Genomic DNA, 15,815 nt, shown 5'->3' on the forward strand with positions numbered 1-15,815 from the left:
CTGATGACTGAGACTCAAACAATGAAAACCTTCCTCACTGAATCATTTTCACCTTCCAGTGTTTAATGGGGCCTGTGGGCTGAAAACTGGTGAAATGGATGAAAGATATTTGCAGTTTCACATGTAGCCTGCTGCTACAGTCGCTTCAGAAATAAGATGCATGAAGGGAAATAATCAAACATTGAAAATAACCACCCATGTGTCTGAACTCCACTGTGTTATAAATATTTATTAGCAACTAGAGTCTAAGAAGAAGTGAGCCCAACCACTGCTCATCAGCACAAGAATAACATTCAGCTTCCCTTTAACACCTCCACCTCCTTTACATGCCACCTCAACTGAGTCATCAGGTCACACTGACCTTTTCACTGTAGTTACAGAATTAAACTTGAAGTCATTTACAGTCTGTGATTTTCAACCTAAACAACATTATTCCTTTGTAGGCAGAGCTGTGTGCTGTCAACTGATGACATAAAACAAGTCGTTTGGCTTGAGGTAGAGTCTGGAGTAAGGTCCACTACATTATTTCATACACATGGAGACATTTCTGGCTGCTGACATTAAAATCACAGCTTTTCTTCTTTTGTGCTGTTTCCTGTTCTTCTTGAAGAAAAAGTAACATGGCTGTATTCAGGTGCAGGTCTGATCTTACAAACATCTTCAAATGTCTTTGAGCTGCACTCACAGTTCAAACTGCAGCATGAAGACAGAAGAAAAGCTAATTATAAATAAATTATATAAGACCAGCAGTGACTCAATAAGGAGCTGAGGTCATTGCTGCTGATTGTGACTGTAGACTGTGTATTGTGACACATGGTGGCAGTGCTGTGTGTAACAAAACAACATACTGGAAGTAGACAGGACAACGAGGAAGCAGCAAGAGCAGCACAAGAGACACAGATTGATGGATGACAGAATATCACTCACTCAAATACAGTGTGCTGCAACCACAATAAAGATGAAGAAGAAGAGCTCACTGTTGGTCTACATCTTACTGTGAATAAATGATAAAAAAATAACTAATAAAAATAAATCCTGCTATTGTTAGCAGGAGGTATCGTGACCTGCACCATTACTTAGTCATTTCTGAGCTCCATCTCTGGCCTTTCTCACCTGAATTCAGATGTGGACTATTAAAGGTGCACTAGTCAACATTTGTAACAGAAAATGTGGAACCAGCTCCCAGTGTGGGTTCAGGAGGCAGACCCCCTCTCTACCTTTAAGATCAGGCTTAAAACTGTCCTCTTTGATAAAGCTTACAGTTAGGGCTGTCTCAGGTATGTCCTGAACCATCCCTTAGTTACACTGCTACAGAGCTAGACTGCTGGGGGATTCCCATGATGCATTGGACTCTCTCGCTTTCTCTTTCCCTCTCTCTCTCTCTCTCTCTCTCTCTCTCGACAACTTAATGCCATTGACTTTGTATTTTTTTCTCTCCCATAGTTTGTGCTTCTCCTCTCTCTCCCTCTCTCTGTCCTCATTCTGCAGGTCTCTCTGCCTCTGGAGCAGCAGGATCCAGATCTACCACTACTCATCATTACTATTTACCACTGTTTTCTATCATTATTATTGATAACACCATTACCTATACATCTCTCTTCCCCCCACCCCCTCTTTCTCCTCCTAAACCCAGCCGGTCGAGGCAGACGGCCGCCCACCCTGAGCCCGGTTCTGTTGGAGGTTTCTTCATGTTAAAAGGGAGTTTTTCCTCCCCCCTGTCGCCAAGTGCTGCTCTTTGTGGGAACTGTTGGGTTTTTCTCTATAACAAAGAAAGGTCTCGGCCTTACCCTGCAAAGTGCCTTGAGATAATGTATATCATGATTTGGTGATATACAAATAAAATTGAATTGAATTGAATTGAATTGATAATCCAACCATGAATGTTCACTTCACTTTATTATATTTATTTACAAACCCACTGCTTTTAGCAGGAAAACAACATACAAAAAAAAAACTTATTAAAAACAGACAGACATAAAAAAGATACAGTGTAAAGTAAAATACATTACGTTAATATAAAATATAATATAAATAGAATTTGTCATGATATAACAATCACATTAAGATGCTCAGTTTGTGAAAATAAACTTGTTTGTGAAAATATTCATATTTTTGCAGGATAACAAGTGAATCTATTAATATTGTTCATCTCCAGAGAAATGCCCAGTAACATTTATCATGTGTTTTTTTATGTAGATGGCTGCTCAGCTGCACAAAATGTGCGTTTATGTTGTCATCCATGTAGCTCTTGTTTTGTTGATGATGTTCATCTTTTTATGGACCTGGAACAAAATCACAATAAATGGCTTGAAAACTGAGACATCCTATCTGACATTATATAAAATATCATTTTATATCATTGAAAGCAAACGTGATATATTCAGAAAAATATTACAATTTCTATGTGGAATCAGGAAAATAATTTCAAACAATACAATGAATAAAAAATGAAAACTGGACATTACAGGAATGATTTAGATGTGAGAGACATGTTGAAGAGAAAATATAAACTCAAGATAGCTGCATTAAAGCTTCCCCTTAAGAATGTCCTCGATTACACATAGTGTCTCATAGTGTTTTTACATCAAGAAAATAAAAGGTCATAATAGAAAAAAAATGAAGGTCACGATTGGAAAAAAAATGTTTGTTTGTTTGTTTTTTTAGTTTAAAGTAAATTTCAAGAGAAAAAGATAAAACAAGGTAAATCATGATGTAATAAAGACAGCTGCACCAATGCTGCTGTTAGTGTCTGATAGCTTTTTTAAGTCAGTTAAACAAAATGCCAAAATTGAAAAGAATGAAAGTTTGATTAAAGAGTTTTTTTGAATGAACATTTGAAGAAAAAAAGATAAAACAAGATAAATAACTGATGTTAATGTTTGTACCTGTGGCTGAATCTGGATTCACATTAATATAGTCAGAGCTCTCCTCTGCACCATCACACTGACCTGTTAAAATGATCACATGACAGGATTTCATTGTTGTATACACTTCAACAGGAGATGTGACATTAGTGACATTACTGTCTGGTTGACCTGAAAAATGATGTTTTCACTAAGTTAAATATTAATCACTCCTATATAATTATATACTGCAGCTTCCATCAGCTCAACATTAGTAAAAGTAAAAGTACTGAACCTTCTCCAGTGTTTTCAGATCCTCTGATTGATTCATAGACGCAGACGTCACCTACAGGTCAGTGAAAATCAAAACAAAGTCACATCAGTCACCTCATGTCTGTGACAGTCATTTGAACTGAAGAACTTCCTGAAGTCACATGTTAAATTACTGAGGTTTGGTTTAACTCCAGCAGCAGAAGGAATGAGGACAGTCTTGGAGAACTGGATGCAAATGGATCTAAATGTTTCCTGGTCTCTATCGAATAGAAACTTTGAAGTAGTTTGAAGTAGTTGTGAAAGCGTTTAAAGCTACAATGAAAAACTGACACCACAATTCTGTGAGACTGGGTGGGTGGAGCGACTCACCTATCAAAGAGCAGGAGAGGGGGTGGGCTAGGGGGAGGTTACTTAAGGACTGGGTGTGTCCTGTCAGGCCCCTTTGTTTGCATTAATCATGTAAAATGCCTTCAGTACCTTTTTGGTATTATTTTGTTGTGGTACGCATGACAGTGTATTGAATTTTGTTTGTTTGTACAGAAAACCATCCACCATCAGTTCATCCATCAACCTCCCTAACTCAATAAATGGTTAAATAGCTCTTGGATCCAGGTGTTTTAATGTGCACCCCAGCCAGAGTTTCTATGGTGCAATTAAGTTAAGAGGATATAGTCTCTATAGAGTCTATTACACTGACCGTGGAGAAGAGAGGAATATACTTGCTGCTGATTTTCATCATGGTTGACTTTTTGGTCTGTAGCAGAGCCCTGATTCCCTCTGTGAGTCTGAGTGAGCCTGAAACATGTCATGTAATTGTGTATTAGCAGGAAAGTTTTATTGTGAAATATGAGAGAAGAGAGTGTGTTGTACAAACCTGTGAACACATGGACCTGTAAAAAGCACAGTAGGATTTGTATTGAAAAGTGAACCACTGCTCCATGACATGACGTCAGAACTGATCACAGATTTTTAATAATCAGTGACTCACCTGTTGACTTTCTGCAGCCACACAGCATCAGGACAATAATCAATACTATTCCACAAACCAGCCCAACGATCAGAAACACAGGAAATGAAGAACTTTCTGGTCCTGACACAGCTATAATAAATACTGAATATTATTGAAGTTAGTAAAAGTATTTAGAAACATATTTATATTGGACTTTCCTTTGCAGAATTTACAAAATCCATTCAGATAAATAAGACGCAGATGACTTTGTCACTTTACTAAGTCTTAGTAAAGATAAAACACTGAAGCAATACACAACCCAATTCACATTCACAATACATACACATAAATATGCTATATGTTGACAGTGTGACTTTGTTCACAAAACCAAAAAGCATCAAATATTTGAATCCCACTCACCTTTAACTGACATCCAACTCTGTGGTGACACTTCTCCTGAGGACTGACACTTGTAGAAACCTTCATCTGACTTTGACACTGCAGAGATTTTCAGCTCCGTCCTGGTATCACTTTGGATCAGTTTGTCATTATGGTAGAAAAACACACTGGAAAGTTTTTTTTCTGTCCTGAATCTGCAGCCAAGAGTAACAGACTCTCCCTCAGTCACAGGACGGACGGGGCTCACCAGGATAACACCATCATGATAATCATCTGTAAAACAGTCAGAATGTGAAGCTGCAGTCAGAGATCAGCTGCTGCAGACCTTTACAACCAGCTGACATGTAATGATGAGAATAGATTACACATCTGTTTTTATTCTGATGCAGTTCTGATTTATTTTACAGGATCATCATAAGACCTGACATTTGATCTCGTTCTCTTACAACCTGCTGGATGTGTCTCACAGATCACTGTTGCCAAATAAACAACAGCTTTTCACATTGATCTATAAATTACACAGTACTTGTTTTCTTCATCTCCCCTGTGAACATACAACAACGACACTAAACCAAACCCTCGTCATGATTCGGGGCAACATGTGACTGTTTTCTCTTTGGAAACAGAATAAGAGAAAAGCTGAGACTGTGATGATGATGATGTGATGTTTAGTTGCTGCCACAGGTGAGAAGTCAATATAAAGTTCATTGACCATCAATAAACTGGATTTTTTGTAATCATCACTAAAATAACTGCATCTATAAAAACAGTCAAACTGTATTAAATCCCAACTTTTACAAGAGAAGGAGAAGAAAGTTTTTTTGTGCCATTTCTTCATTTCTGATGCTTCATTACTGCCTCATTTGACCAGAACCCAACTTCATTTTATTACTTTGCAGAGGACTTGTGATGTTATTTGATGGCATTTTTTCATGTGATAATTGAGAGAATAACAATTTACAGATACAAATCTTGAGCGTTTATTGTGATTTGTTACAGAAACATTATTTGACAAAGTACTTTGGAAGGAAAAGATATTTACTGGGACCAAAGTTTGGATGCAATTTGAGGATGAAGTCAGTGAAGTGAAACCTGCCACCAAGATTATTATGCTGCTAAATTGTGAAGAAGACTGACTGAACACTGACATTTCATTTTCTTTTAATATGAAACTATTGATGTTAAATCTACAGAACATAGAGGAAGTTATTTTGTCTGTTTGGTCACAGACAGTCACTGAACAGACCATGTAGCAGAGTCATGGATCAAACTCTCAGAAAGTCTCTGTATATGTCAACAACTCAGTTCTAAGATATGATGAATTAAATCACATGAGACGTTGAAAATACTTCAAATACCAGAAAAAATGAAACACAAAGAAAATGTAATAAAACGTACCATGTAGAGTGATGTTGACTGTGTTGCTGAACTCTCCTGATCCAGACTCACACCAGTACACTGCATCACTACGCTGTGATGAGAACATGTCACATCTGGATCCAGTCATTCTCCTCCAGTCAGAACAGGACAGGGAGCCGCCCTCAGGAAACCTCCTCACTCTCCACTCAGGAGAGTTTCCCTCACAGCTCAGTGAGATATCCTCAGAGATGAAGTGCTGCACTCTGTCAGGACTCACTGTGAGAGACACTGATGGATGAACATCTGGAAAACAACACATAGAAAAGAGTCAAACCAGACAGAGATATTAAAATGAAAGAGATCTCAGTGTAAATGTTCCTGTGTTGATCTTTGGTTTGTTGAGGATTAAGGACAAAAGGAAACAAGGAGAGAAAGATATTCAACCAACTTCAGTATTTAAAATCATCTAATATCAACATTTGCTTTTTCAGTAGATTGAAAAACATAAAGTTGGTCTTGGTGGAAAAAACAAAATCAATACATTTCTTCCACTGGGGACCATGAACGTAAAAATCAGTTTGTTTACCAACATTTGTTTTTAGGAAATGTTGCTCACAGACAAAAAAAAATACAAAGAAGACGTAAAAAACCAAAGAAACAACAAACTCACCTCCAGACCAGACAAACTTTGGTTCACTGATCTCAGTGTAAAACACTGGGTCTCCTCTTCCAGCCTCACACACATATCCTGCTGTGTGTGTCTGACCATGGACGATGTAGGAATCCTGTTCAGTCCCACTGCTGCTACCAGGGAGCAGTTCATAGCTGTAGGAGGTGTGTGATACATCAGGAACAGCCTTATACCAGGAGAACCTCCATCCTGCAGATGGATGTTCAACCTCACACTTCAGAGTCACTGAGGCTCCAGGACTCAGCCATGATGGAGACACAGTGAGGACAGGCCGGGGTTTATCTGTTGGAAAGTCATTTTCTCAGGATCAAAACATGTTATGACGTCTGGTCTCTGGACATGGAATCATTTTTCTCTCAGAACATTATCAACAAATACATAATATGAACAAACTTTAAGATACAATCTGATTATATACTAACAAAAACATTTTAACTTGTTTATATCTTCAGTTTAAATGATAATGATCTGACTTACTGTCATACACTGTCAGGTTGACTGCAGCACTCCACTTTGTTGTATTATGTCGAGCACTTTTCATCCTGCCCCTACACCTGTACTCTCCACTGTGGGACGATGAAGCAGAACTAATCCTGTATTCATGTTGATTTGAAGGTTTCAATGAGCTGGTAGTTTTCCATTCATACGTCCACTCAGTGTCTCCTCCCTGGATCTCACAGCTGACACTGATCCTCTCTCCTCTGTAGATCTCAGTCCAGTCGGGCTGCAGAGTCACAACAGCCCTGTTTGGGACTGTTCATGGTCAAGAATTTATAATAAGTTCAATTAACATCAGATATAATGTTTTTCCATCCATCTTAATGATGCATCATGAATATACAATAGATTTATTCTACATTGTGTGTTTATTTCCAAACTCACCAATGGCGTCAATCCTAACTTCCTGACTCTTCTCTGTGTAGTAAACTGGGTCTCCTCTTCCTCCTCTGCAGCTGTAGACTCCTCCCTGTGAGACACTGATTTGTCCAGTTGTGTGGAAATCAGCATCATGTGTGTTCAGAGGTTCAGAGAGTTTATTGTCTCTGTACCAGTCGTATTTCCAACCAGATGATGGGTCCACAGAGCAGGTCAGTGTCACTCTGCCCCCTGCTGGTATGACTGTGGTGTCTGCTGTCAGTGAGGCCCGGGGTTTATCTGCTGTTCAGTTTACAGTGAAAAACAAAACAAGTCAGTGGTTAAATGGGATTTGTTCCAGAAAAATATTTTCACTTTATTACCTTGTTTCATAAACTCTGATCAGACTGATTTTCTGTGAAACTAATTTAACCCAACTCACATCCAGCCCTTTGTCCACATTAAAGTCTTTGAACATTCACACATTTATTCTGCAAATTTTGCATCAAAATAAATCACAAAATGAGCTGGTGACACAGACATGTCACCTTCATTTTCATGGTGTGTATTTTCTATGGTTCATATAGAAACAGTTGTGGAGATGGAGATTGAAAAAAAATGTGCCCAACAGAAAAAGGAATGGAAACTGTGGCTTTTAAGATATAAGATATGTATAAGATAAACTCAAACACAGAGGTTTGTAGTAAGATTTCTACTGATAAAAATACAAAAATTATTCAACAACTACAACACAAACAGGTGAAAAACTAAAACATGAAAAAACATCAAGCAAAGTGTTTCTAAAAAAATTTCAAACCAACAAAAGGATCAGATCAGAAAACAACTATTTCATGAACAACAAAACTTTATCAAGTTTATCAAAATGGATTCATGGAAGATACATTTTTTTTTTACATTTTATTATCATTATACAAATCAAACACACACACACACACACACACACACACACAACACACACAGACACACACACACACCAGCTGGAGGAAACTCAGCTCAAACATGGGGCTGTGTTGTGTTCAAGAAACGAGACAATTTCATGTTAACACAACCTGTAGAGAGACTGACATGTTGTGTTTTTCCATCCTCAGGATGAAGAGCTGCTGCTCTATTTTCATTTATCCATTAAAATTCTCCTGTTTCCCTAAACTCACTAAACTCACCAGTTTTCAGAATGAGGACTTCATTACTTTTCTCTGTGAGGATCTCTGGGTCTCCTCTCCTTCCTCTGCAGAGGTACAGACCTCCCTCTGAGACAACCAGATCTCTGCCTGGTTCAACAGCTCTTACTGGATCAGCTAGTGAATAGTGTGGGACACGTCTGAACCAGTCGTATCTCCAGTCATCAGAGTCGTCCACAGAGCAGGTCAGTGTCACTCTGCCCCCTGCTGGTATGGTTGTTGTTGAGGATGGTGTCACAGTGGCCTTGGGTTTATCAGCTGTTCAGATTGGACCAAAAGAAACAAATAAATGACTGGAATAAAAAATCTATTACCATCACATGAAAGTGACAAACAGCACATGACTCTCATTGGTTGATGACTGATTTAGGAAACACAGCAGTTACCATATCTAACTAACTTATTGGAAACTGTTGACAAAAACACACAGTAAGAAAACAACTAAACACATTAAATCCAGTGAAAAACAAAGGTGTTTATCACTTTTTCTACTGATAATTATTGAATGTTTTCATTCAAATGAAAACATTGTGAATCACATGTTAAAGCCGTCGCTGTCACCAGATCACAACCAGGCTGAACAACTATTTTGAAAAGAGCGTTTCTATTGTGAACGTTTCACTTTCTAACTTGACTCACTCCTGCAGGTGATACCAAGAAGACACTGTGGCAGTCAGCACACATGCTAATAACCTAAGTTCAGTGAGATGATCTGTGCTGCTCACAGGACTGTTGGGACTGACTGTACCTGTGGTGGAGACTCATCAGTGCCCTCTGGTGGCTCACTGCCCTGCCCCATTAAAATCACCAGATGAACGCATGAAAACTAAACCCAGCTGTACGAAGCATGGGCTTTTTTTAAAATAACAAAACAGTGCAGGCATGCACTTAACATAAAGAAGCAAGACTATGAGTTGAAATAAATAATAACACAAGTTGTCATTATTTGATTAAAATGGTCCTTGTGGTTGTTTCCCCTGCTGTACTAGGCAGACAGGCGGGCAGAGGGACCCAGGGGGAAGCTGCATGTCATCGCTTCTCTGTTAAGCAACGTTAACTTTCCATCAACAGTTGGCAGAGTTGTGAAGCAGAAGAAAGATTCATTCATACTTCATTTGTACTGTGTTGTCAAATTTCACTTGGACCTTGAACTAAACTACCAGCAACTAAACTAATTAAGCAACGCACCACATCATTATGTTACCTTCTATTCAATGTATTGGTCGACTGTCTTCAGTCACATTTGGAAGATAAATGCTCCACAACTAATCGTAAATTCATTCATGAAGCCTATTGAGGTGTGAGGAAAAGTATTTGCTGCACACATTCCCACCTACAACCATGGGGGCTAAGCCCCCCCTGTCTTTCAGTCCTAGTGACGTCCCTGGTATGAAGGGAACAGACTCTGGCCTGAGGGTCAGCACAACATTTGGTCTCCATACATGAACACCACAACATGCATACAGCACTACACAGAAAACATAAACACCAACATCAACTGCTCGGAAAAATATGCAATTTCACACTGTTAGACACTGATCTAGTCTAGTTTAATGATATCATTATATTATTAAAATAAAATATTTCATACATGATAATATATCAACACTAAGAGGATGTGATTAAACATGATATCGTTGATAATAAGTAGGAGACAGATATTAAAGACAATATTTTATAAGTGAGAAACAACAGGAAAGAAAAACAACTGGTTACCTTCAGTCTTTCCATAGAAGAGTGTGTTCAGCACTAAAATAAAGATTGAAACCTCATCAGACATGATCCATCTGACAAACAGTCAAAATCATGATAAACATTTAACAACCAGCTGGAGTTTCAACAGAGGCAGCTCCTGATTATCAACACATTTCTGACATGATATTCTGTAAATCGCTAACGAGGAAGGAAACACACAAAACTCTTTAAACTCAAATATATAAAATGGCATATAACTGGTTGATTTGTGTATTTAGTCCACCACTCTGATCCAAGATCTGCCTCCAAAACTACCACGATGATAAAATCATGATTCTGCCTCTGAAAGTCACAGAATTGGAAAATGACTGATGTACTCACAGAATAATGACAGTACACAGAGCAAAGTGTTCCCCATCTTCACATCCAGCTCTGACCCTGTCGCTCTGCTGCTGGGAAATGATTCCACTTCGTATTAATAACAACAGCACAAAGACAAAGAGAGAAGATCGATGCAAAAGACGAAGAAGAAGTTACGTTCCATACAAATATAAGATGAGAACTTTTCTCAACTCCTCCTTCTGAGTTCGGCCTCTTTGTTCTTCTTTCCGTTTCACACAAAACTCAAATATGTCTTTGACCACAGGGCACTTTGACATGTTTACACTTCCTGCCAATACTTAAATATAGTATATCAGTCTGTCTTTGTGCAAAGGTTTGTGTCTGGTCCATGAGGTGTATGTTGTGTGTATCTAGAGTATGTATATGTGTGACTGTAGTGTGTAGGAATGTGCAGTACGTCCTGTATGTGTGTGCTTCATACTCTCCACAGTGTAACTGATATAAAACGTGATCAAAACGTTTCTTATTTGCTGGAACTGTGTGATCTACCTGCTCATTTTATGATGAAGCCTTGAATTACAACTGTGCAGCAATAACAGCTGCAGAGATAATATTCACCCATCAGCCACAACATGAAAAACACAGTTTGTTGTTGCACATCTTCAGAACCTGACAGCACAATGAGGAAAAACTGTCAAATAAACCAAACGCTAAAATAAACCACTGCATCTGTTTCGCTCCTGTTGGTATAAAATGACTTGACAACTAGAGCCTAACAAGAATGAAGTCTTATCAGCTGGGGTGACAGACAAGTTCTTCCTCACACATGAAGATGTGTTGGCATAATAGGAAGAATTAGAGTCAGCAGCACATTCACACCACACATATTGTGTTTGTAAGTAGAAGAGAAGAAGTGTCATATACTATACAGGACGTGCACAGTGGTAGTAATTAAGTCAAGTGTAATGCACATCAACAGATAACAGCAATTTCTCTAAGACAGTGATTGGTGATGAGGTTAAGATGTGCACGTTCAGTATTTATCTCTCAGTCTGAAACATCATCAGAAGACAACAGGTTCAGTTAGAGCCAGAAAGTTGAGTTTGTTCCCACACTGTTCTTCACCTTGAACACTCCCTCTTGCCTCTGTGTGGTATATGTATAACCCACTATGTGTGAAACACGTCATCTGGCTGACAGCTAGATGGTCATTGTTTCCTGTGAAGAGATGGTGCAGATGAGCCTGTAGCTGAATGAACAGTCTGGGTGACTCTAGAATGATTTTGTTTTAATGTCATGTTTCATGGGCTGCTGACACAGGAGAGTGTGTCAGCCTGTCAACAGACACATGCATTATTATTGTTTTTGACAGTGATGTTGGAGAAGGGGCGGCACGGTGGTGCAGTGGTTAGTGCTGTTGCCTCACAGCAAGAAGGTTCTGGGTTTGAACTCCAGGCCTGGGGCCTTTCTGTGTCTGTGTGGGTTCCCTCCGATACTCCCACAGTCCAAAGACGTGCACATTAGGTTGATTGGTGACTCTAAATTGCTCGTAGCTGTGAATGGTTGTTTGTGTCTATATGTCAGTCCTGTGATAGACTGGCGTCCTGTCCAGGGTGCACCCCTGCTGTCAGAGAAGGACTGTCTTGCATTCATCAGTTAAAAATTGAAAGTTCAAAAGTCTCTCTTTATGTCATAATACATCTGGATATTTGTTTTCCATCACCTGCGCTCAGCTTTTTGAAACTATTTTTAAATTTCTTCGCAGACTAACATTTCTCCATGTTCTTTTTTCTTACCTTTGCCTTCGTCGAGGAAACAGCATCAATAACATTCATCATTTCAGAGCTGACATTTTCTACAAGATCACTGATGACTGAGACTCAAACAATGAAAACCTTCCTCACTGAGTCATTGTCACCTTCCAGTGTTTAATGGGGCCTGTGGGCTGAAAACTGGTGAAATGGATGAAAGATATTTGCAGTTTCATGTTACACCGCGGTGAGGTCATGTTGGGTTTTTTTGTCCTGTCTCCATGTCTTGTCTTGTCATTTCCTGTTTTATTTTGAAAGAGTAACTCTCCTCTCATTTCAGGTCACTTGCCCTCCCTCGTGTGTCTTGGTTTGATTGTTTGATTGTTTCCACCTGTCCCCTGTTACCATGTGTTTAAGAGTCTGCGTCTCCCCTTGTCTGTTGCCAGTGTGTCGTTTATGTCGACGTCTGTATACGACCTATCTCGCCTTCCACAGCCTCGAATCTAATCGGTACCTTGTTCCTTTTGGTTTTATTTCTAGTTCCTTGTTGAGTGATTTTTTTTGTTATTGATCTCATAGTTTTGTCCCTCCAGTTTTCAGGAGTGTTTTTTGTTTGCTCGAGCTTGATTTAGAAATAAAGATTTTTTTTGTGAAACTTTCCTGCACCTGCGTCCAGAGTCCTTGCCTGGTTGTGACATTTCACATGTAGCCTGCTGCTACAGTCGCCTCAGAAGCCTCAGGAGTCTAAGAAGAAGTGAGCCCAACCACTGCTCATCAGCACAAGAATAACATTCAGCTTCCCTTTAACACCTCCACCTCCTTTACATGCCACCTCAACTGAGTCATCAGGTCACACTGACCTTTTCACTGTAGTTACAGAATTAAACTTCAAGTCATTTACAGTCTGTGATTTTCAACCTAAACAACATTATTCCTTTGTAGGCAGAGCTGTGTGCTGTCAACTGATGACATAAAACAAGTGGTTTGGCTTGAGGTAGAGTCTGGAGTAAGGTCCACTACATTATTTCATACACATGGAGACATTTCTGGCTGCTGACATTAAAATCACAGCTTTTCTTCTTTTGTGCTGTTTCCTGCTCTTCTTGAAGAAAAAGTAACATGGCTGTATTCAGGTGCAGGTCTGATCTTACAAACGTCTTCAAATGTCTTTGAGCTGCACTCACAGTTCAAACTGCAGCATGAAGACAGAAGAAAAGCTACAGAGACCAGCAGTGACTCAATAAGGAGCTGAGGTCATTGCTGCTGATTGTGACTGTAGACTGTGTATTGTGACACATGGTGGCAGTGCTGTGTGTAACAAAACAACATACTGGAAGTAGACAGGACAACGAGGAAGCAGCAAGAGCAGCACAAGAGACACAGACTGATGGATGACAGAATATCACTCACTCAAATACAGTGTGCTGCAACCGCAATAAAGATGATGAAGAAGAACTCACTGTTGGTCTACATCTTACTGTGAATAAATAATAAAGAAATAACTAATAAAAATAAATCCTGCTATTGTTAGCTTGTTAGCAGGAGATATCATGACCTGCACCATTACTTAGTCATTTCTGAGCTCCATCTCTGGCCTTTCTCACCTGAATTCAGATGTGGACTATTAAAGGTGCACTAGTCAACATTTGTAACAGAAACTGTGGAACCAGCTCCCAGTGTGGGTTCAGGAGGCAGACCCCCTCTCTACCTTTAAGATCAGGCTTAAAACTGTCCTCTTTGATAAAGCTTATAGTTAGGGCTGTCTCAGGTATGTCCTGAACCATCCCTTAGTTACGCTGCTAGAGAGCTAGACTGCTGGGGGATTCCCATGATGCATTGGAAATCCTGTTCAGTCCCACTGCTGCTACCAGGGAGCAGCTCATATCTGTAGGAGGTGTGTGATACATCAGGAACAGCCTTATACCAGGAGAACCTCCATCCTGCAGATGGATGTTCAACCTCACACTTCAGAGTCACTGAGGCTCCAGGACTCAGCCATGATGGAGACACAGTGAGGACAGGCCGGGGTTTATCTGTTGGAAAGTCATTTTCTCAGGATCAAAACATGTTATGACGTCTGGTCTCTGGACATGGAATCATTTTTCTCTCAGAACATTATCAACAAATACATAATATGAACAAACATTAAGATATAATCTGATTATAAACTAACAAAAACATTTGAACTTGTTAATATTTTCATTTTAAATGATAATGATCTGACTTACTGTCATACACTGTCAGGTTGACTGCAGCACTCCACTCTGTTGTATTATGTCGAGCTCTTTTCATCCTGCCCCTACACCTGTACTCTCCACTGTGGGACGATGAAGCAGAACTAATCCTGTATTCATGTTGATTTGAAGGTTTCAATGAGCTGGTAGTTTCCCATTCATACGTCCACTCAGTGTCTCCTCCCTGGATCTCACAGCTGACACTGATCCTCTCTCCTCTGTAGATCTCAGTCCAGTCGGGCTGCAGAGTCACAACAGCCCTGTTTGGGACTGTTCATGGTCAAGAATTTATAATAAGTTCAATTAGCATCAGATATACTGTTTTTCCATCCATCTTAGTGATGCATAATGAATATACAATAGATTTATTCTACATTGTGTGTTTATTTCCAAACTCACCAATGGTGTCAATCCTAACTTCCTGACTCTTCTCTGTGTAGTAAACTGGGTCTCCTCTTCCTCCTCTGCAGCTGTAGACTCCTCCCTGTGAGACACTGATTTGTCCAGTTGTGTGGAAATCAGCATCATGTGTGTTCAGAGGTTCAGAGAGTTTATTGTCTCTGTACCAGTCGTATTTCCAACCAGATGATGGGTCCACAGAGCAGGTCAGTGTCACTCTGCCCCCTGCTGGTATTGTTCGTTTGTCAGCACTCAACTGAGCCTTTGGTTTAGCTGCCACTGAGTTTAAAGATAGAAATAAGTAACAAATAATAAAGAATAAAGTGAGTACTAAATGAATTTGAACTGCAAATAAACTGCAAACAATTATATCATGGCAAATTTCTCATATTATCTAGAAGACAATTCAAAAAGACTTTATAAACACAGTGCTAAATTTGTGTGTACATTTTTGTGTATTTAGTTTCTTATATTTAATATTTAATTCATTATCCTCACATCCTTAAATAATACAGTTTACAGTTGTATGCACTGACAAACAAGATAAAAGAAGCAAATTATTGTTTCCCTTAATAAAATGATTTGACATAATCATCCTTGAATTTCTACATGGTCAAGGTAGGATAAAACTTCAATGATCCTCAGCGGTGCAATTAGGTGTATATATTATATATAAATAAGATTGCGTATAATTTTGAATGAATTATTATTTTTTGTATAATATTGCAGTGCAGACAACTTTAAAATGTAAAAAGACATGACATTACACATGAGCTACAGTATTTGCTAATAATGACTCATCTTGTTGCGTGGTAAGATGTTTTTA

The 15,815-nt window shown here is 39.1% G+C and overlaps 1 protein-coding gene across 1 annotated transcript in view; it reads right to left on the reverse strand.

The window, feature by feature from the left end:
- The window catches only part of LOC139606626 (basement membrane-specific heparan sulfate proteoglycan core protein-like), a 372,062-nt gene that overhangs the window by 331,649 nt on the left and 24,598 nt on the right, over positions 1-15,815 (reverse strand). The window lies entirely within an intron of this gene.

Source organism: Trachinotus anak, unplaced genomic scaffold, assembly GCF_046630095.1.
Source record: "Trachinotus anak isolate AG129_WGS33_773 ecotype Australia unplaced genomic scaffold, CSIRO_AGI_Tana_v1 ptg000023l, whole genome shotgun sequence".
Taxonomy (NCBI): Eukaryota; Metazoa; Chordata; class Actinopteri; order Carangiformes; family Carangidae; genus Trachinotus; species Trachinotus anak.